Source organism: Pteropus medius, unplaced genomic scaffold, assembly GCF_902729225.1.
Source record: "Pteropus medius unplaced genomic scaffold, Ma_sr-lr_union100, whole genome shotgun sequence".
Classification (NCBI taxonomy): Eukaryota; Metazoa; Chordata; class Mammalia; order Chiroptera; family Pteropodidae; genus Pteropus; species Pteropus medius.
Window position 1 is genome coordinate 5196911 of NW_024351073.1, and position 22027 is coordinate 5218937.

The following is a 22027-nucleotide window of genomic DNA, read 5'->3' on the forward strand; positions in this document are numbered from 1 at the left end:
GACTTGGCACACTGAAAGCAAATGCATAGATCAGTTTTCTAGGAAATAATTGACTACATGTGTCTTACTGAGAGTAGCATTTCATTTATGTTATTTAAGCTATCAGAGTGTTTTAATCCTTTGTAGTCAATAATTCTTTTATTTTTTTATTTAACAAATATTAATTGACCTATTGCTGTGGATTAGTTAGTCGTTGTTGTTTGGCACTGGAAATTAAGGGCCCTATCTTCAAGTTTACATCTGGATGAGAGGACAGTGAAAACGAACAGATAGACAAACAAATACAGCAGTCTCCCTTATCCAAAGCAGATGCATTCCAAGACCCTGAACCCGCTATATACTATATATATACTATGATTTTTCCTGTACATGCATACCTATGAAAAAGTTTAATTTACGCATTAGACATGGTTAGAGTTTAACAACAATAACTAATAATAAAATAGAACAATTATAACAATATATTGTAATAAAAGTTATGTGAATATGGTCTTGCTAGCTCATAATATTTTATTGTGCTGTACTCACCCTTCTTCTTGTGATGATGTGTTGACCGTAGGTAACTGAAGTCACAGAAAATGGAACCATGAATAACGGGGGGGAGATACTGTACACCAGATATAAGAACTAGTGATATGTGCTATGAAGGAAACAAGTAGTGTGTATGCAGACATCAGTGTGTGTGTGTGTGTGTGTGTGTGTGTGTGTGTAAGAGTACACAAAAGTGGTCTGGTGTGGCCAGGTGGAGCCAATCATGTAAATAGGGGAGGGAAAGAATTTCAGGCAGAAAGCAGAATGTTTGTTTACTATTTCCAAAAGATCGTAATTCCTGGGCAAAAGTAGTATACAGTTATCTAAATCAGGAGTTGGCAAATTCTGCTTGCCATCTGTTTATATAAATAATATTTAAGTCAGTTTCTGTAAATAGTGCTTTTGGAACACAGCCATGCCTGCTCTTTTACATGTTGTCAATGGCTTTTTTCACACTGCTACAGCAGGCAGAGTCTTATTGTTGCAACAAAGACACCGTGGCCCACAAAGCTGAAAATATGTACTATCAGGCTATTTACAGAAAAAATTTACCGACCCATGATCTACATCATCAATCTGAATAATTATTACATTTGGGGTCTTTTTTACTCCATTGTCTTTAGCCTGTTAGGCCAAACCAACAGTTTGCAGAGACTCTGCTAAAATGTACCTAGTAATGATAGTTGGTGTTTGTTCAGTGAAATTACGTCCCAGGCACTCTTTTAAGCACTTTTTGTCAGTTGCATTATACTTAATGTTCACAACAGCCCCATTTGGTGTGTCCTATTATCACTTCAGCTAATAGATGAGGAAACTGAGACACAGAGAAGTTAAGTAACTCACTTGATGTCACACAGCAAGTAAGAAATGTTATCAAGAGTCAAAACCAGATAGCCTGAGCTGTCAGCACTATCCTAAACTGTCTTCGTGACAGAACATTCTGCAACTTCACCACCATAACAGGCTTAAAAGTGCTTGAAAGCACCTATCTATGCCTAAATTGCACAAGTAAACCAAAGAATTTAGAACTTGCTTTGGAGCCAAGTTTTATAGTTATTTCTTGCCTCACGTTCAGGATGTAAGGAAAACTTCCAAGTAATTTCCTCTCAAACTTCATTGAGAAACATTCAGTAAATAATACGCACTTTTAGGAATGGCCCTGCCCACACCAGAAAAAATACGCACTTTTAGGAATAGCCCTGCCCACACCAGAAATTCAGACCATTTCTTTAATTACTCAAATGTGCTTACTATTAGCTGTACTTTCTCCCTCATTTTGGCTGTAAGATCAACCATTAGAGTCAATACCACCCTTCTTTTTCTCTTCATTTCTGAGGATCTCACGTAACTTAAGCATCCCCTCCCTGGATTGCTTGATGATTCCCACTAAAATCCTAGATATACTTGGTATGATCATGTGTAAACTCACCTGAAAAATCTACTTCAGAAAACCCCAATTATTCTGTGATGGTCAGTTCAACCTAGGCTCCTAGCAGCCTTATCCCTGAAACTATATGCCTAATCTCTATGAAAGATGTCTGTATTTCTAGATTCTTTTTGCCAGCCTATTTACTTCTGAAGAGATTTTTCATAGGCATACAAGCTTCAACAAGTTGTTTGTACTTAAACACTTAAGCATCCAATGAAAACACTACACATTAGAGTATTGCCAATTTTTCCAAGTCCAAGTATGAGCTATGAAGAGTTATTGAGTAACCACAAAATGCTAACCAGTACCTGTTCACACAGATGGACGTGATCCCTGTCCTCATGGAATAGCAGGGATAGAGATGGTCAAGGAAAGCTCCCTAATGGAGAGATTTAGAAGGTAAAATTTATCAGACTTGGAGTATAGGTAAGGAGAGGATTGGAAATTAAGTAGTCAAAGATGACATGTAATTTCATCAGCAGCATTTTGTCGAATTATTACACATCTGAAATTGACATTCATCCGTTCAAATTAAGAAACATTGTATAATTTTTCATGGTTGCTATTATGTTTCAAGATAGCAAGAGAATCTATCTAGCCTCACTTTGCTAGTAACCAGCTTTGAGATTTTGGACAAATAACTGAAATTTGCTCAGCCTCCGTCTTTTCATCTTTATAAGGATATTGAACAAAATAATTTTTCTGGTTTTTTCCACCTCTAAAATTCTACCTTTTTAAATCCTATCCTTTTCATAAGGCTTTCCTAGTCTCCAATGGCTTCATGTGGAATTTCCCAATTTTGAACTTGAGGATCATGTATCTGTAAGAATTGTATTACATTGCATGTCACACCAAATCTGACTGACCAGAAACTGAAGCAAATTAGGAGTTTTCTTTTTCTCAAGTATTAAGCAGTCCAGAGGCAGGCAATCCATGATTGATGAAGTAGCCGGACGGTGGCATCAGGGACCCAGGTTCCATTAATCTTTCTTCTTAGCCACCCATGCTCCCAAGATACTTGCTCCATCTCCAGCTTCAAGTCTGTGCTCTAGGCAAGAATAAGGGGAAGCAAAAAGGGCAAAAGTCAAGGGCCAGCTGAATCATCTTGCTTTGAAACAGCTTTTCCAAAGGTTCTTAGTGGCATTTGCTTAAATATCATTGTTTAGAACTGTGTTGTATGGCCACTCTCAGGTGTAGGACAGTCTGAGAAATGCTCTTTTCTTTGGTTGGGTATATTAACACATTAAATTAAATGAGGGTTGTATTTGTAAGAAAGGGAGAAGAGATATTGGGTAGGCAGGTTGCATCATTTGGTTATTCAGATGTAAACTCATAATATTTTAAAACAGGTCTAGCATAGCAACTGAGCAATCAGAGCAGATGTTGGCCAGCACGTAGTAGCAGTGCATCCCAGCTGAATGAAAGCCCTCATGTTTTTCCGCTTAGCATCGCAGTCATTGCATGGAGTTTTTATCCTTCTTTCCTCCATGTCGTAAGGCTTAAGTCTGCCAAGGACAGGACTATATTTTGCATATATTCTTTCCAGTCTCTAGGAAAGCAATATGTATATAGAGTATGTGTTCACTTTCATTGAAAGGAATTGAATTATTCATATTATAATCCAAAGATGAGACAACTAGGCAAAGAAGGGTTCAAGTTATTGCCTGGGAATGAATGACCCCTCTGAATAGTGACCGTATGATTGATCCTAAATGCCACAGTACAACTGATTATAACACAGGCACAGGATAACACAGGATGTGAGGCTTTGATGGTTGTTCAAATTTCTTACAACTATTCAAAAGAATTACTATAGACTTTAAAAATAAATATTGCCTGAAGTGAAAAGCTTCAGGCATAATAGAGGTTCAGAAGACCTTTCTCTTCATTTATTAGGTTGAATGGAACTAATAAAGAGCCATCCCCACCCTGTTAGCATAAATAATAAAATAAGAGCAGTTCCTTAAAGAGTGGCATCTGGTTCTTCCAATCTGTAATACACCTAATAGTGTATTATCTCTTTTCACTCAAATCTTAAGTAAACATAGGTTAGGATGGAGCATTTCACTTAATTTAATTTTCTTATAAACTTAAGATTAACTCAGAAATTCATGTATCAATCCTTATTGTTTAAAGTTATGTGTTTAATGTTTATGGTTTAATTTTCACCAAACTAATTTTTTTTCAAAGTGCTTTTATTAATGATGTTTCAGGTTCTACTACATTTTTTTTAATTTACTTAAATTCTTCAGTTTATTCTCCATTCCATGTGTCTTAGGAAATGCAATATAAGTATATCCAAAATTATTTGGAGAATTAACAGGCTACCATTAATATATGGAATTAATTCTCCAAATAATTTTGGATATACTTGTACATATATATAGGCAATATATATATTGCCTATATATATATATATTGCCTATATATATATATATATATATGTTATATATATATATAGGCAATATCCAATTTCCAGATTGGTTTTGCCATTAAAACACTTCTCAAATGCAAATTATTCTATGGTATAACAAAGGTTGGAATATAATAGGCATTTTGCTTCATTCCTCTATCTTTAACCTCCTGCTCTGGCTCCTTTTAACATTTGAGGCATATACTTATATCAGTGGTCTTCTAAGAAAATCTTTTTTTTATTTTTATGATCCTACCTGGTTAAGTTTCTTTATTAATAAAGTACGATGGCTTATTTTTTTTAACCATACATCTTCAATTCCAAGGTGAACTTTTTAAAACACCTTTTATTATCTTTGAAATTGGGATATATCTCTAAATTTGGGGCATATCATATTTAATTGGTATTTTTTGTCAGTAAATAAAGCAATTGACAGCTTCTCAGTTATGTTGGAATAAAGTAATTTCCAATAGTAACAGTATACTTTTAAGAATTTCCGAATGATCCAGGATGATCCTCTGAATCATACAATTGTATGATGCTCTGAATCATACAATTGCTTCTGACGTATGCCATATTATATGCTAAACAGAGTAAGTTTAAGACTTTGAAAATGGGAAATAAGAGTAAGTGCATAGCTACTCTTTATTTTGATTCTCTACACAGGATGTTTTTCTCAACTACAATTTTTAATCTCATTATATTATGTCTTGTGAATGACTAACAATACCAAAATATACATCCATTTTAAAACCTGTCCTATTTCCATAAATCCCTAATCCTCTTTCCACTCATCCCCAACCAAAGCAGCAAACAAATCACAAATAAGGACTTTCCTGCCTCCCCTCTCCTCAGTGAGAATGTTGTGGTCAGTCTGAGATCTTCTCTTTTTTAATTGTGGTACAATACACATAACATAATTGCTGCCTTAACCATTTTAAAGTGTACAGTTCAGTGGTGTTACATACATTCTTTCACACTGTTATGCTGTCAATCTCCAGAACTCTTTTCATCTTGCAAGACTAACACTACCATGATATCTTTTGAAAGGCAATTCTTCAATCTCTAGCTGTTAGGCACACAGCTTTTACAATTTTTGTCAGAATAGTTTCATATAGTTCTAAGCCTCAAGTCAGAAGTTTAGTCCTAGCCCAGCCCAGGTTAAATCATCAAAATTAAAAAAAAAAAAAAATTTTTTTTGCAAACTTTACTCTCCGTAAGTGTGTTGTGGGCAAGTATAAACGGCTATTTTAGTCTATAAAATAGGATTAAACATTTTAATATTTTCACTCTTTAATATTTCAAAATCTTTCCTCCTGGCCAGCTCCCAGTAGAGACTAACAGTGTCTTTCTGTTAAAGGAGCTGACACATTATAGAAACGGTTTCCACGTCTCTCTTCTTGCCTTGTTATTCAGTGATTGTGTGCTTCTTTGAAGTTAGAGGACAGCCTTTCACATTATACACTCAACTGTGTAGATGAATCGGGTAACTGTGTCTTGGTTGAAGGAGAGTGTTTTGAAATATACGAACCAATGCAAAGACAGAACTGTGTCAGAAAATGGTTTTCCTACTGGATTTCTAGGAATCCTAGACCTCTGTGCTGGTGCCTCCAGAGGGGCCACAATGTACAAACAGAAAGGCAAATGGGTGGGGCTGGTCACAGCTCTTTCCTGTTTCCTTTCAAACTACTCTTATCTGTTTTATATTTTGAGATCCCATTTTCTATAAAGAAAACAAAGTTATGCTGTTTTTTGAAAGTCTTTAAAAGTGGGGAAAGTTCAGACTTGTTACTTAAACAGATTTGGTTCAAATAACAACTCAGTTCCTTAAAACTTGTGTGGTCTTTAGACTAATCACTAACCTACAAGCCTCAATTTCTTTATGAGTTAAATGAGGACAATAATAGCTATTATGATTTCCTAGTCTCCATGAAGATTTTAAAAAAAAATAGAATGTGAAGTATCCGTCACATTAACTTCACACCCTCGTAAAGGTTTGCTGATAGTAGCCTGCATGGGAAATTACAGGGGACTGAACATCTTTGATTCACAGTGATTGATGTGATGTCGCTTTTCAGTCTTTCCTTTCACCATCTGCCTCTGCTATAAGAGCTCAAGAAAGAGTTATAGATAGGCACTTCTTTCCCCCCTGTGAGGCAGTGATTCTTAAAGTGGGCCTTGGACCAGCAGTCTCAGCATCACCTGGTAATTTATTAGAAATGTACAATCTCAGGCCCCACCCCAAACCTATGAATTAGCAAATCACTCTAGATTCATGGCCACTCTGCTGTCTCTCTATTTCATAACCTTTCAACGTCTATGCTTACGGCTTTCCTTTTTCTAGTTACGTTTCTCAGTTCAAATCCACAAGATAAGGAATCTGATTATCACTGCTCTCCCCTCTTTGGGAGGATGCCCTCATAGGCGTCTCACAATCTTATGTGATAGCGGCCCTGGGACCCTGGTCAGGTACACCTCAAGATGGCAACAGCCAGTGGGGAACAATGTCACCCAGCACAATACATAGCTGGCTGTCTCAGAATGGGCACTGGCTGGGGCAGGCACCACAACTGCCACATCTTACAAAGATGTGAAAATCCGGAGGTTGAGTCCTGGCTAGAGAAGCCGCAAGGTAGTCTGGAAAAGGAGGAAGAGCATGGAGTCGATCTTAAACAGAATGCAGGATGAAGGAAGGACAAGCTGAAGCCTGTGATGAGGATTTGTGGAGTTCAGTGGGAAAAGCAGTTCACGGACAAGGAAGATAGGCCAGGGCTCGAGCGGCCAATGTAATCAAGACAGAACAAGTACAGATGTAGAAGCAGAACAGACCAATAAAATCGAACGGATCAGCAAAAGTGAGGCAGTTGGTTCTTCTTGCTGCTTTTACTCTCCTTCTCATCAGAAGCCAAATCATGTAAAAACTGGGTCAAGAGCCTTATACGACAAGACAGCCAGAAATGCTACATGCGCGTCTAGAAAGTCTGCAAGTAAATATCCAGGGCAGAAAGCAGCTCCGAGACATTTGTCTTTTGTGCCGCTCATTCTCTGTGTGCATCCTTCTCTCTCTGCCCTCTTCCTTCCCTTTACTTTTCCCTTCACTGATTTCACTAGGGCAGAATTATTTTATTTTTCTGACTGAATAGCAAAGAAAATATTTGTTTTCTAAGTTTAAAAGCAGCAGAATAGAACTCTCTAAAGAAAAGTAACACAAAACTTTTTTTTTAATTTTAAGTGGTACTTGATATACAATGGGGAAAATAAACATATGAATAGTCCAAATACAGTGTTGAAAACAGCATTTCCTAACAAAAAACCCTGAACGTTAAATGTTAACACTATGTGTATGAGCTTAAGAAGGACAACTCTTTTTGTCTGTTGCCACAGTTTATCTAACAACATGATATAAGAAATGAGTTGGAACCTTATCATTCTATACAGTGATTGAATCTTCTTGAATTTTCTTATTTATAGTAATTATAGTGTTTGCATGATTTACACTAGAATTACTTTTCCTCATTTCAAGTTCCACATAGAAGAAAGAAAAGAATGCTTTTCTCTATTAAATTAACTTGGTCCAAGAGAGTGATCATCCCTATTTTTTGTCTAAAACCAGTTTTATTAGAGAAACAAAGCAACGATTTCTACATCTGCAAGACAAGAGTTTGGCTTAAGCCAATATATGCAGATAGATGTGTGTGCCGTGTACGTGTGTGCGAGCCGGAGCCAATTCCTATCGTCCAAGGGTGATACTTGGCAAATGCCCACAGAGTTCACAGCAGGAAAAACTTCCTGCAACGTCAGAAAGTTGTCGGGATGCATTATAAGCTTTGCATTATTTCAGGAATCAGTTTCTAAATATTATTTTCCTTCTCCCTTTTAAACATTAAGTTATATTTTTATTTATGGAGCCCTAAATGAATTGTGCTTTTTGGGGTCAGTAGACACAAAGGGAAAAAAATGTTCTTCAACCAAATGTAGATAGATGGTGGCTTGGAGGCTTTATGTCAGTCCCAAGAAATACTTTAGAGCGGTGGTTCTCACATTGCTGCATGTTAGAATTAGAATGTTCAGGCGGCACCCACATCGTTAAACCAGAATGTTTGGTGGCAGAGGTGCCAAGAATCTGTACTTTTTAAAGTTTTCAGGTGATTCCGATGTGCAACAGATTTGGGGAAAAACTGCTTTGCAAGTTGTTTTAGTAAGGCTCCAGTATTGGCCTGCTATCTTACCACTTTATTTTTCACCAAAAAGTAGAATGTGACAGAAAGCCCCCTTTTTTCCCCCCAGATAATTGAATTAAATCCCAGGTCATGGAAGTTGTGCTCTAACTTATTGCCAGAAGGTAGTTGCTAACTTCGGTCAAAACAGCGGTCGAACTAACTTTCTGACATCTTGTAGTTGAGACGACTGATTTATCAACTGATTTTTGGTTGTTAGTTTAAACTTCGATTCTGTAACTTGGTGTCTTAATTTATCCAGACACATTTTCGACCCTGGAGATTGTCTCACTTATTCACTGCCTTGTTCTCCAGAGTCAGTAGAGAGCAGGAAGGTCTCCCTGGCACCAGATCTTTGTGTGACAATCCAGGGAATTGGTCATCGGAAACCCTCAAGCATCACCTCACCATCTCAGGGAGCATTTGAAGAGCCTGCCCAATGCCAACCGTGTCTCAGCTTTCTGGTTTCCTTTCCATCTTCATATGTAAAGAGTTTTGTTGTTGTTGTTGTTGTTGTTGTTGTTGTTAATAAGCATAGCTGAAAAGACTACAGGGCCCGTTTCTGAGTCCATTCTTTGTTTTTTAATGACAGTTGACATTCAATATTATTTTATATTAATTTCAGGTGTACAATGTAGTGGTTAGACATTTATATAATTTACAAAGTGATCTCCCTGTAAGTCTGGTATCCTCTTGGCACCATACAGGTTTATCACAATATTATTAACTGCATTCCCTGTGCTGTGCTCTACACCCCCATGACTATTTTGTAACTACCTTTTTGTACTTCTTAATCTCTTTTTCACCCAACCTCCTAACTCCCCTCCCTTCTGGCAACTGTCAGTTTATTCTCTGTATCTATGAGTCTGTTTCTATTTGGTTTGTTAATTTTGTTCTTTAGATTCCACATATAAGTGAAATACGGTTTTTGTCTTTCTATGTCTGACTTATTTCACTTAGCATAATACCCTTTAAGTCCATTCATTCGTCGTAAATGGTTAAGATTTCATTTTTTATTATGGACAAATAAAATTCCATTGTATATATATATACTACATCTTTTTTATCTAAATCATCTATTGATGGGCACTTAGGTTGCTTTCGTATCTTAACTATTTTAAGTAATGCTACAATAAACATAGGAGTGTATGTATCTTTTCGAATTAGTGTTTTGCATTTCTTCAGATAAATATCCAGAAATAGAATTGCTGGGTCATAAGATAGTTCTGTTTTTAATTTTTGATGAACCTCCATACTGTTTTCCATAGCGGCTGTACCAGTTTGCAATCCCACCAACAGTGCACTAGGGTTCCCTTTTCTCCACATCCTCACCAACACTTGTTTGTTGATTTTTTTATGAGAGACATTCTAATTGGTGGGAGGTTCTGAGTGCATTCTTTGTTGATGGCATATCTCATGACTACTTGGCGAAAATGAGAACATGACTGCATTTGACCGAGACTGTGTCCTTTCTAGTGCAGAGGTCATCTGCTGGTCACAGTCTTCAAGGAGATACAGCAAACCCTATGAGGAAGTGATCAGAGTTAGGGTTGCTCAGTATCAGTGGAAAAGCCTGACATACTACTTAATGATGGTCTCCAGAAACATGAGAAGTTAGTAGAAAGAAATCCAAGCTAATGGGTCTCTATTTTCACAGAGCAAACGAGCTTAAATTGCAGTTAATTGGGAGTTTAGTAAGCCAGAGACAATAACTTTGGAATTAAATAATAGATTTGACTACTAAGAAAGCCTGTGGCATCTCCATTCTTAAAAAGACTGTCTACTATAAAATGGGACTCAGTAATGTAACATATACTTTTTAGGGTCTCAGTGTCCCTATCTGTTAAGTAAGAAATTGAGCGGGGTGATAGCCCTTCATTATGCACTAAATTCTGTGATATTTAAACAGGACATGTAGCTTTCTGTCTTGAGTGGGTGTTAATAGAAGTCGATTATCTGAGGTTCCTTCCAACTCAAGAATTTACAGACTTATTCACCAATTTGTTTCTTATTTTGAATTGCAAATATATAACCAGATCCATATTAGATGGTATCAAGAAATTATTATTAATTAATTAATTTATTTTTTAGAGATTTTTATTACAATATAGCTAACATACAATATTATATTAGTTTCAGGTGTACACCATAGTTATTTAACATTTATCTACCTAAAGAAGTGATCACCATGATAAGTCCAGCAACCATCCAACACCATACAACACTGTCACGATATTATTGACTATATTCCCTATGCTATACACCACGTCCCCATGACTCGCTTGTTTTATTCCTGGAAATTCAAACCTCTTGTTCCCCTTCACCTTTATTACTTATTCTTTTAGATATAAAAATAACACTATGGTTATATAAGGATATGGTCACATTTCCTGGATATACATACTGAAACAGGAAGGAGTAAAACAATATGATGTCTGGGGTTAGTTTTTTTAAAAATTATAAAATAAAATAATATATTCAGAGCTCACAAGATGCCTTTTGGCCTGGCAGCCTTTCTGAAAATGGAATCTATGTTCTAGAAAAAGGAGTTGGGAGCCTGGAGTATGCAGATGTCAAAGCTCTTGAGTGTTCCGGACACAAAGCCAAGGGACTCGATGCTTTATAGGCTGTGCAAGCTTTTCCTGAAGCTCTAGGATGTGAAGGTTGAAATAATTTACCTTTTTATTCCTCCATATTAGATGGATGGGTTTGTAAGCTGAAAACAACTTCTCCTGAAGAAAATGGAAGTCTATAGAGACACAAACCATTGGCATTAGTTTCTGAGGGCTGCCTTAACAAAGTGCCAAAACTAGCTGGCTTAAAACAACAGAAGTTCATTCTGTCACAGTTCTGGAGGCTACAAGTCTGGATCAAGGTTTCAACAGGGCCATGCTCCCTCTCACACTCTGAGTGGACCCTTTCCTCACCTCTTCCTAGTTTCGGGTGCTGGCTGCCGCAGGTTCTTGAATTCCTTGGCTTGCGGCCGCATCTGCCTCTGTCGTCACATGTCATCCCCTCTGTGTGTCTCTTCTGTACTTTTTGGAAGGACACTCGTCATAGTGGGTTAAAGGCCTACCTTCCTAGTGTGATCTCAACTAACTACATCGCCAAAGGCCTTATTTCCAAATAAAGTCACGTCCTGAGTTAATAGGAAACTTTCACATTGTTGTTGGTTTTTTTTGGTAGGGGGGGGGCATGATTACACTCATAATACCATCCACACGAATGACATTTGAGAAGTTTTCATTTGTATCCTCTGTTGTGTTTCTTGACTTTATGCAATTTTAGGGCTAAAAAATCCACTTCTGGAAAGTGGTTTTCGGCAAGAAGCTTTGAGAAAACAGCTCAAGCTCTACAGCTCATGCCAGTCCCTTCAGAAACACGTGTCCCGTCTTGTGAGACATGCCCCACAGAACCCAAGTGATGAGATGCTGCCAACCCAGAGACAGCAGAGTAGACTCAAGCTTGCAGTGGGAAGGGCTGCTCTGGATTCACGACTTCCCCACTGAAGCTCGTCTCTGCTGTATTGGCCCTTATCTCTTCAATTCTTCTCCCTCGGCCTGGCTCATTTGTTGGCTTTGCTGAAACTGCAGGTGCTTTTGAATCTAGCAGGAAAGCTATAAACCAAATTGAGTCGAACCAAACAAATCCAACCACCGGCACAAGCAAGTTATCCGATTGTTGTTTATCTTGCAATGGGGTAAGGGGCAGTAAGGGCCTGTATATCGCCAAGCATGTATTAATCTGCTTGAAGAGTCAGCTTCCCAAAGGGCAATCAGTAAACAGGTTGGTGTTCATCAGAGCTGCACAGATGGTAATTGAGGATGTTCACAGACAGGAACAAACCCTGCCAGGCATCTTGGTAAATCAAGCAAGCTCTGGGCCCTGGCCCATTGCGTTCTGAAGTAAGCATACAAACCTTACTTGGCTTGCGGTGTGCCTGGTAAGAATTAGATTCTGGGCAGATTTTCTGGTGCCACAAACTCTCTTTTCTCTCTTTTTGGGTGATGATCAGGCCCTCTAGGAGGTGGGGGTGTGCAATGAAAGTATGTTTGCAGAATCCAAGCCCTGTGCTCACCTTCACGCCACTGCTTAGCCCTTTACCTGCTTTCTGGGTAGGTAAGGGGGAAGTGGAAAGGAGTTAAAATACTTTGTCACCGGCAGAGGATAGAAGTTGAAAGGAAAAGGAAGAAAAAAGAAGAAAAGGTATCAAAGGGGAAAGAAACATTAACAGTAGGTAAAATTATCAAGACATTTACATGATGTAATAACTGAATGATAGAGGGCGTGGAGTTAGTCAAAATATCAGAATCTTCCCAAATTTTAGAGCCTCCTCCTATCTTAAAAACAACTTCACATTTGCCATAGTTGGTCCCTTGATCTTTGTGTAAATCCCTCCTAATCTTATTGGACCAGAGACTCGGAATGTAGGGGGAGAGTTTGGTCAGAGTTGCTCAACCCCACGGCGGCTCATCTCCTGCCACCTCCTTTAGGCAGGCAGGTGAGCCAAGTGGAGAACGAGAATCTCAGTATTTAAAAACAGAAGTGGGATGTCCATTCAAAGGATACAATTTTGCCTTTAACTTAGTTGCTCGTACAGTAAATGGAGCAAATCAAGAACACTAAGAAGAGAACTTTTTCTCTTGATGCCTAAGTGCCAATTATCATTTTTCAGAGTTCTCTCCATTGGCACCCCAGTTCCAGTCTAATCCCGGTTGTAGCGCATGCTTATTGAAATAAAAGCCACCTTCATTTACACCACCAACCTCCAAAAAAGAGAGAGTGCGACACCATCTTTTCTTTTTTTCTCGCCAGTTTCTGCCTATCATGCTTTGTTTTCACTAACAATTGGCTCTGGTTCCCTTTGCAGTCTGGAGCTACAGAGGCTTTGTTCTGGGTTAGCTCTGATTTGGAACACCGGGTCCTCGGCAGCGAGGTTTTGGAAAGGAAAGAGAATTCAAGGAAGGGATGAAGGCAGACTTGAAGGTTTGACTTGGAAGTTGTACTGAAGAAATGGAGAGCCAATAATTTCTGAAAATATGACTTCCTAGAAGTCAAATATTTAGTGGACAGGTTAAAAGAGAAGACGAGACTAATTTTCAGTGCTCTCAGGAGATAGAGGTGGGAAAGAGGGGAGATAAATGCTTTCATGTTCATCACTGTATTCAAAAAGAGTGCTGTTAATAATGAGAGCTACTGAGCATGAAGGAATATCTAGTACCAGTTTTGCGAGTAAGGGAAATAACACACTAACATTTTTAAAAACAGCTTTATTGTGATATAATTTACATACCAGTTCACCTGTTTAAAGTATACAACTCAGTGGTTTTAGTATATTTACAGAATTGCATGACCATCATCATAATCTAATTTTAAAATATTTCATCACCCCAAGAAGGAATTTGGTACACATTAGCAGTTACTCCCCATTCTCCTTCCTCCCGTCCCCCCCAGCCCCTAGCAACTATTAAGCTACTTTCTTTCTCTGTTGATTCATCTTTTCTGGACAATTCATATAAGTGTAATTATACTACATGTAGTCTTTTGTAACTGGCTTCTTTCAGTTAAGATAATGTTTTTGAGGTCTTTCCATGTTTTAACATGTACCAGTACTTTATTTTTTTCTTGCCTAATAAGATTCCATAATAAGGATATACCACATTCATCAGATGATGGACAACACATTAGCATTTTAATTAAAAAAACAAATTGCCACAACCTCTGTAATCTGAGTCGAACACCTTTTTAGCTACAGGTATGAGTTGTTAAAATAGTTCCTGACTTAATACCTTGGATTTAAGGGAATTTTATATTGGTAGCAAAAATGATTCTATTTAAGTTTATGAAGAGTGGATGTTTGCAGAATGACCTAATGCTAATAGCATAATAAGGTCATGATTATTTATATTTGTGATTTTCAATGATCTAAATAGAGTGGATCTGTATGTAAGAGTGTTCACTCCTCCCTTCTAATGAAATAACTTTAGAATGTATGAAATCTTTTTAATGACATGTACGCAGAATTTCACACCTACTTTTGTGCATTCAGCCAACAAATTTACAGCTGAGTTTGTGGCCAAGCTCCACAGTGGATCTACTAGTGGTCCGCCGGCTCCACTGTCATGTTTGTTGTGTCACTTTCTGTCTTTCCCTGCTTCTGACTTGCGTATGAATGAGGATTGTGGAAAAGAGGAGGGATAGAAAGTAGGATGTTGCCCTGGTCTTAAAGGTTGCCCTAGGATCTTTATTCCAGCAGTCCTTACTCAAGGTGGCAAAACCCTTGCTACCCACTCTTCTTAGGTGGGGAATGGTGGCCAGACTGAGGGCTCTGGAATCCTGACATGGCCACTTCTTATCTTCAGGTTGTTGGGAAAGTACTTAAGTTGTCTCTCTTGTTCTCATCAGCAAAGTGAAGATAATAATAGTTCTTATTTCCTAGAGATGCTTTCAGAATTTCCAGGATTGCTGGCGCCTAACAAATGTGCAATCAATGTGAACTGTTAATACCATTAGCACGTATTAATTACTTTGCTATTTCCTGGATACTGTGCATCGAATCCTTACAACAATTCACAGAAGTAGCTAAAGGCATTCCACTTTATAGCTGAAGAAACTGAGTTTCAAGAAACTTATATGTCTTCCTCAAGGTCACATAGCTAGAAAGTGGCACAAGTCACATTTACGTGCCTTTTGGTCTGGTTCAGAATCCTCTACAGAACCATTGGACCATGCTGCCTGTAGCCAATGAATCATCCTAGCCAGTATATAGCCAAAATAACACACACACATTTGTTTTAATAAAAACGAATGGTCGATACAATGGGGCCACTTTGAAAAATGATGTCACTAAAACCTATGAGAAGAAAACAGAAGTAAGAGCCTGTGATGAAGTTGTTGGAACAAATATGTGCTTAAAGAACCTCAAAGTAAAGCAAATCATCTGGCTTGACACTATATCCTCCTGGTTCTGTGGAGCCAACCCCCTTGGTTTAAGAAGACTAAAGAAACTGAATCTGCCACTCTCAGGCTGAGGAAGTTACATTGACTCATTTCTGCCAGCTAGGGAATTAGTCTTTTACGCCGATATTGATATTTCAGTTCTCAACTTAATGGTTTAAGATGTTCCCATCGCCATCACCACTACCCACCAACAGCACTTTTAAATTAACCTTAGGAACAAAAGAGTAAACAGAAGCACAATTTATCATTCTGCCAAGTTCAATTACCCCTAAAAAAGGCAATATCTGTTAGTTAAACAAACAACTAGATCGAAGAACAGACGTGTTGGCGTCGACACATGCTAGTAGTTATCTGCTACTCCGCAAGAATTATTAGCTGTGTTGCCCTAAGATGTGAGGGAGAAAACGGTTAAAGGGCCAGAGACAAATAGCGTTGAGATGGTGGCCAACTGGCTAAAGTAACAGGAGAATTAAAAGAGATTTTCCTCCTAACATTCTCCTCTAAACAGTCTCCCGAAAGAGGCAGTGTAAAATAGGAAAAATTTTGGCTACTAATCCTAAATAATCCTAAACCTTGGCTACTAAAACCAGGACATATTTATTCTCTTAGATTTCTAGGTAAAAAGGTGTTCTCGATTCAAACAATCACAATTATAACAATCTGCTATTTTAATTAAAAGAATGTGTTCTTTCTCCACTTACAGTATTAGTGGCTTCAAATTTAAAAGAACATTTTCATAAACTCCCTCATGGGGATTTAGACATCAGGACAAAGGTAGCATTTTAAGAATGTTCTTAATATTGCAATCAATTGGGGATTATTTTTTTAAACTATTTCTTGAGGATTCTGGACCATGTCTTTTCATCACTTGGAGGTTGTTTTTAATTGTTCTTTTAATTAGTATTGCAACTCAACTTGTAGATGCTAGAACCTTCTCCAGAAAAGTAGATTTACACTTGTGGTCTCTGAGACAAAATAAGCATAAAGCTACTTCGTTCAGGTCCACTGCAAGTGGTCACCTCGTCCCCATGGTTGCCCTGTCGAGACGACCATTGGTCACTTTGTGCAGATGCATGTTTATGCTGTGGCTATTCAGTGAACAGGAACAACCACTCTGCTTTCAGATGGTCCCGATTTTGTGTTGTGCTTGCAAAATTCAGTTCTCAATACTACTCTGCCTTGCAAGTCAATCAAGGAGACCTGGACTTTGGCTCTTTTTAAATTCTCAGTATTACTCTTTATTGACTTTACACTCATTCTCAAAAGGCTTTGAAATCATCTGATTTAGATAAGGCTCTGCTTCATTGTGATTTGGAGTAAGTTATAACAATGATGAAACTAACCTTTCTCAATGTTTCAGTTAAAAAGCACTCCATATATCTTCTGTTGTTAAAGCTATTATTCTCAGAGAATACCAGTCGATCCACACGCTTCTGATAAAGCTAGAGATGGAAAACCCTTTGGAAAACAAGGGCACTTGACAAGTGCAAGGGTAACCCTGGGAGTCTATTGATCAAGAGGACTGGAATTTCAATGTGTTTGTTTAACTTTGGTTTCAAGACTTGCCTCCTGAGAAGTTCTTATCCTGGATATTTATCAAGAATGGGAGTTCAGAAATGCCATGACCAGGAGGTCAGCCTGGATATTCTGCCAAGAATTCATACAAGGAAATTCTTGGAAAGAAGTAAATTGAGTAATTTGGCCTGAATGATAGCATCTGGACAAGGGCCTTGAATTTTCCTAGCTGATGACTACAGGAATAACTAAACACTAGAGTAGGGATTAAAGATTACAGTTTAAATTGTTAAGCCTCTGGTCTCCAAGAATCATAGCATTTCAGAGCTGAAAGTTCCCTTACTGGTCTTCCAGTCCTGATCCAAGTCGCTAACCCCTCTAGGGTTTCATAAGGTCTCTGCTTAAACATCCAGGGTGACGAGGAGCTTGTCTCCTACCAAAGTGGTCCATTTCATCCTTGGGGCATAATGATCATTAAAAAAGTTATTTTTTCTCTTGAATCCAAGCCTTCTGCCTTATAACACAACCCATTCATTGTAATTCTACCCAGTAATGGGTGAGTGGAATGTCCATCGAGACACTTCACTACCCTTTTCTTAAACTCGAATTTGCCTCCATGAAATTTCTTCCAGTTAGAGGGTTTCTCTTCTTGTACCTTTGGATACACTTTCTCAGTGATCCTAACAGCCTTGAATGGTTTCGGACACAACACACAAAGCCTCCGAGGACTGGCACATTTCCCTTTCTGTGCTCAAGTTCTCCTTGTCTTCTGTATCTCCTATATCTCTTCTTTTTCTGCACCCTACTCTTATAATACTTCTTAAAATTAAGCATGAACTCATCATACACAGAAGGCAGAGGGTTCTAGTGGAAAGACTAGAGAAACTTGATTCAAGCCTGAACAAATTTTCACCTTTAACGCTTCATAATAAGTATTATTATTTACCCAATGCAAATGGGAGAGTATAATAATAGATATAAGTGAATATTCATTATAAATGGCAATGTACTATAAACTATTGTATACTTTAACATTAAGTTCTAAAAGCCTACAAGCTCCTTTTTTTTCCACTAAAGGACATTAAACATAGAAGAAAAGTGGCATGACCAAGGACCACAGGATGAGTTACAGGCAGAGTTAGAAACAAAACCCAGATTTTCCAACTGTCAATCCCTTGCTCTCTCTACTACCTCTCTATTGAACAACAAAATCAATGAAATTGTTCATGCACAGACCCTAAATAGGACCCAGCACATAGTAGGTGCTCAGTTAGTGGCTGAAGAAATATGTGAGTAAACAATGAATGAATGAATGAATGAATGAATGAATAGTACTTATTTTCGATGATGACATTTTATAGTTTCCCTCCAAATGTCACTTATGTTTTACCCATTTTTAATTAGATCTCTATTAAGGAGCTTCGTTCTCAAAATGTACTTGTGAAGATTAAATGAGACTATACATTAAAGTGCTTAAAAATGGTTTCTGACAGTCAATAAAGTTAACTATTATCTTTCTCTGTTTCTAGCTATTTTTCTAAATAAGACTATTTTGATGCTGTAAGGACTCACTAATCTGAAATCACTTCACAATCTACTAATGAAAGAAATTCTGAACTTCAAAAGTAATATGACTATTTGTCAGTTCTTATCCTGTGCATTTAACTAGACCATCCACTCCAAACCCCTTGTCATTGGCACCCAAAAAGACACAAAGTTCTGGATTTTTCCACTTCCTCCTCTGGGATGTGTTTACTCAGCAGTACCTTGAGGCTCTGTCTCTCATTCTGAGTCGGGACTTGCCTGTTGGATCTGACAATTTATTTTGCTTTACCCTATTTGACCCTTAGTGCTCTTGCTCCCTCTGTCAATCTCAATCTCAACCTCAATCAAAGTTTTAAAATTTCCCTTTGGTTCCCTCCACTCCTGGTAACTGTATTCCTTCTAAACAAGGCCCCTTCCCTTGACCTAAGTTGGCATGTTTACTTGTCTTATACCTTGTAGGGGATCAGATACTCTCCATATTGTAGCTTTTGTTACAAATACTGATTTTCGATACTTGGGGCTGGGAGATAAACTTAGGATCTTCATGTTTCTATGTTTCAGAAAAAAAAAAGTTATTTTTTTTCTTCTTTATTTTTGTGTTAACTGATTCTTTCCACTCCTTTCCATCTGTTGCCTCTAGCTTCCCAGTTTGATGGTGCTCAGATTTGACCTGCCCATGAAAAATGATTCCTGATTCTTTTATTGGGTTATTTTCACTTCGAAGACTTCACACTCTTATCTACAAAATGATCTGAATCAGTTGCCAGAGTGCTTGAAGCTTCTTCTTGAACCTCTGAGTATCTCTGACAGTTCGTCAGCACCAAAAACTAAACTTTGACTAATGTCAGTAAACAAGAAAGAGTTTTGGTAAATCCACCAATGAATATTATACCTAAAGTTCTGATGTGGACAAGAAATACCTATTATCTTTTTAATCTCTGTGTTTTCTGATGAATTACCATTTAATATCTTTTCATTATTAATGGCATATCTCACCCAAATATATCCCACTTAGAGTGTAATTTCCTTCAGAGCATGAACTTGAACTGTTCACATTCACGGCTCTATACTCAGAACCTAAAATAGTACTTGGCAAATAGCAGGCAACCAATCAGTGTTTGTTGAATACTGAATGAATGAATGAATGAATGAATTAAAAGCATGAGAAGAGTTGTAGCTTTTGGCATAAAGAGATCTCAGCACATATGAGTTTTGGTTACGCCACTTCTCACCTATGAGACTTCTCTAAATTTCAACTTCTTTATCAATATAATAGTACTTATCTCATGGGTTTTGGAAGAGAATTAAATAAGATAATGCACAAAGTTCTTAGCAAAGTAGTTGGCATATTTTTAGAACTTGATAAATGTTCACTATTATGTCTCTTCTTTTCAGTGAATATACTCAAATGTTGAAGCTTATTAGAGGTAATCGAACTAATTTAATATGACTAGTAATGATGACTGCACTTAAGACAAATTAGTTTAATTAATCTTTCAGCAAAATTTTACTTAAAGAGCCAAGTTGAGAAAACATGTGTTGGTCGATGCCCAGCATATTTAAAACACTATACTAGGCTTTCAGGAGTGGGCAGGATGCAAGGATAGATATGACACAGTCCCTTCCCTCCAGGCGCATAAACCCAAAAAACTTACTATGTTTGCAGTGCTTGCTGAGTATACGTAAATATGAGGCACTGTTATCTCCCGCATCATCTGCTTTGCTCTCTGTGCTTTGCAGAAAATTGTTCAACAATATTTAGCCTCTCTTTGAACTCTCACTATGACCAAAAAAAAAAACAAACCCCAATGTCTCATGAAACAGCTCATTTGATTTGAGGAAAGTGATCGCCATTAAAAAGATCCTTCTTAAAATGAGCACTAACCGACCTCTCTGTGATTTCTGCACATTGGTCCAACTTCCACCTTCTGAGCACACCCAGAATAAATCCATTTTCCACTATGAATCAGAGTTCAGCAAAGTAAGGCCTGCAGGCCAAATGTAGCCCACCGTTTATTTTTGTAAATAAAGTTTATGGGAACACAGCTAAGTCTATTCATTTATGTACTGTTTATGGCTGCTTTTGTACAAAAGCAGAGAAGTTGCAACTAAAAACTTTTGGTCCACAAAGTCAAAACTATTTACTGTTTGACCCTTGTGAAGTTATTTGACCTCTGCTCTATATGACAGGCCTTAAAACACTTGAAAACAACTAGCATGTTTTCTCTGAAAGTGGGAAGCCCAGACTGAGCCTAGAACTCTAAGTGGGAGCTAATGAAGGCAGCATGGAGCAGCACTATCATGACCCTTGTTTGGGACACCATATTTCCAATTCTGTGACTGTTAAAAGGAAGAGCTGGCTGCCTAATGTGCACAGAAGCCAATATTATGGCACCAGCTTTTGGGTGGCGGGGAAGCTTTATTGTGAAGCCGACTCACAAGGAGACAGGAGGCAAGGCTTTAATCCAGCGGTCCCCAAACTTTCTGGCACCAGGGACCAGTGCTCCTATGAGAATCTAATGCCTGATGATCTGAGGCTGAGTTGAGTTGGTGATACTAGCACTGGGGAGCGGCTGCAAATACAGATGATGCTTTGCTCACTAGCCCGCTGCTCCTGCTGTGTGGCCTGGTTTCTAACATGACACAGACCAGTACTGGCCTACGGCCTGGGGGTTGGGGACCCCTGCTTTAATCCATCTCTCTAATTGAGGATTTGTGGGGAGTTTTAAGGGACTGGGGACACATCCTGGTATGCAGAAGTAGTGGCGGGGCAAGTTTCAATGGGGGGGTTAGAATGTGACCATTTATGGTAAGATATGGTAAGGGATTCAGCCCCAGCTCTTCCTGGACAATAGACCTTTTGCTTCTGAAAGGGCTCTGACGTTCGGTTCTGGTCGTGCCCCAGTCTTTCGGCTCTGTGGGAGGGAGAAAGTTTGGTTCTGGGCATAATTGGAAACATTTTCTCCTCTGCACATGCTTCTGCTGCACAACTTGCCCTTTTGTTCTCTTGTCTCTAAAAACAACTCAGCATCTTGTAAGAAACGGGATAGGGCCAGTGTGAGTTGATTCAGTGGTTACAGGACCAGAGATCAGGTTAGTTTTTGACTGACCCATAATACTTAAGTGCATAAAAGACTAAATCTCTGAGAATTTTTTTCCCCCAGGAGTTTCTATTAAGTTATGCCTCCCCAGCCTGCATTGGTGCAGCCTAGTGTTGGAAATTATATACGAAACTTTACATCTTTCCAGTCAAGGGCTCTATCAGTCAGGGTCAGATAAGAAGAATATGACATATTCAGCTAGAATTTTTAAGAGAATACAATAAAGACACCATTTACATTCCTATAGACAGGATTGAGAGAGCTAACAAAAGAATTTGTCACCACTCTCTCTGGATAAAGGGGAATGAGGAGAGAG

The 22027-nt window shown here is 38.2% G+C and overlaps 1 protein-coding gene across 10 annotated transcripts in view; it reads left to right on the top strand.

Moving 5' to 3' along the window:
• Positions 1-22027, top strand: part of PRLR (prolactin receptor) — a 153290-nt gene that overhangs the window by 88207 nt on the left and 43056 nt on the right. Inside the window, exon 1 of one of the 10 annotated variants that reach the window (XM_039842687.1) lies at positions 6666-7360. The exons of the other annotated variants lie outside the window; for them this stretch is intronic. The gene's annotated coding sequence lies outside the window, so the exon portion shown is untranslated. Of the gene's footprint in view, positions 1-6665; positions 7361-22027 lie in introns of those variants that run through there. 10 annotated transcript variants of the gene reach the window in all.